Source organism: Myotis davidii, unplaced genomic scaffold (assembly GCF_000327345.1).
Source record: "Myotis davidii unplaced genomic scaffold, ASM32734v1 scaffold326, whole genome shotgun sequence".
NCBI classification, from domain to species: Eukaryota; Metazoa; Chordata; class Mammalia; order Chiroptera; family Vespertilionidae; genus Myotis; species Myotis davidii.
Genome location: NW_006296626.1, coordinates 290,653 through 291,051, shown reverse-complemented (window position 1 = coordinate 291,051; position 399 = coordinate 290,653).

Below are 399 nucleotides of genomic sequence, written 5' to 3'. Positions count from 1 at the left end.
TCAGGGCTAAAGCAAGAGATTTTGACTAAGGAAACAAAGCAAGCGGGTTTATTAATGATACGCTTGGTGGCCAGCTGGCGTGGCTCAGTGGGTGAACGTCTGTCTATGAACCAGGAGGTCACGGTTCGATTCCCGGTCAGGGCACAGGCCCGGTTGGGTTGCAGGCTCCATCCGGCGGGGGGGTCATGCAGGAGGCAGCCGATCAATGATTCTCTCACCGTTCATGTTTCTGCCTCTCTCTCTCTCTCTCCCTTCTCTCTGGAATCACATAACACAACATCCACCACTCCGACCGCTAGAAGGTGTGTGATTCCGTGACCTCTCGCTCGGTGACACGGTGACACGGTGACACGGACCTGCCACTGTCACTTCTACCTGCTTCTCTAGACCATTGTCATC